Genomic DNA, 1,498 nt, shown 5'->3' on the forward strand with positions numbered 1-1,498 from the left:
TCAAAGAGAAACTCAAAGAATTGAGGAGGATGTCTTTCTCTTTCTCTCTCTGCGTGTGTGTGTGTGTGTGTGTGTGTGCATACATAAAAAAACAAGTCAATCATTATCTTGCCTGAAAGCAGCAGCCTCTTAGCCATGCACAGATTTAACAGGCCTTATCTCATGTGGTCCAGTGGCTAATTTTTTGGCAATTTTAATTTGGGAAGGAAGTGGAGTCACACATTCAGCAGTCCACATTTATGTGCCTCAGTTTTATGTCTGAGCACTGAACACTGGAAGGAGGCTGACAGCATGTTGAGTGCCAGCTCTTGCATCTTGCTGCCGATGTCTCATTACTGTGTCATTCAATGGAACAAAAGCAGTTGAAGGTAGACTTTGAATTAAGATGGCGGATGAAATTAGGTCTTATTATATCGTAATGCCAAGTGGTGTAATTGCTGCCCTTCCAACCCAATAAATTTGCCATATCATTATGTTCCTATGAGTGTCACAAATATGACTAAATTAGTACACAAGAATGATTAGGTAGCCTATAATTAAAGTCATTAGGTTGGTAAAGAGTTTTAAAAATTCTTGTGAACATAATTACTGATCATTTCCCCTGCTACACTTACAGTATAGATGCATTTCAAGCCTGTTTTCTTCATGGGTCAAACAGAGGTCATTCATCTTTCAGTAGCACTATCATTACAGCCAATGAACCATTTTAATCCTGTTTTCCCAGATGTTATGAAATTCAGATTTAGAAGAATAGTTCGACATATTGGGAAATACGTTTCTTGGCTTTCTTGCAAGCGTTAGATGAAAAAATCGATACCACTCTTGTGTCTGAATGGTAAATATGAATCTATAGCCAGTAGCCAGGTAGCTTAGCTCAGCATGAAGACCAGCACCTCCAAAGCTCACTAATTAACACGTTATGTCTTGTTTATTTAATTGGTACAAAAAGTGTAAAAGTGACAATTTGATGGTTTACGGGGGTGGGGGTGGGGGGTGATAGAAGCTAGCAGTTGTGTGCTTGTGGTTTACCCCTGTTTCCAGTCTTTGTGCTAAGCTAATGAACTGCGGGCTCCAGCTACATATGTAATGTAGGCCTACAGATATGAGAGTGGCATCTGTCTCTTCATATAACCCTTGGCAAGAAAGTGAATGCGCGTATTTCCCAAAACTATTCTGTTAAAGTAGTGGTTCCCAACCTGGGGTCGGGACTCTTACAAGTGGTTAAAGATGAATTCAAGGGGTTGTTAGATGATTACCGGGATAGGAAATGATTAAAAAACAACTTACTTTTTTGACTTTTTTCTATTCTTTGCTTTTTGTTGTGAAATATTGTATAAATGTGCCCCTTCATGCCTTTTAAAATTTAAATGACAAATGACAACGAGGGGACACAAGTAGACAGAGTTTTGTCATAGTTTTGGGATTTTGTCCTGTTTCCTGTTTTATTTTGTAGTGTTCTCCTCTCCTCGTGTGTCTTGTGGTTTTACTTCCTATCTAT

The sequence above is a fragment of the Siniperca chuatsi genome, linkage group LG6 (assembly GCF_020085105.1).
Source record: "Siniperca chuatsi isolate FFG_IHB_CAS linkage group LG6, ASM2008510v1, whole genome shotgun sequence".
Classification (NCBI taxonomy): Eukaryota; Metazoa; Chordata; class Actinopteri; order Centrarchiformes; family Sinipercidae; genus Siniperca; species Siniperca chuatsi.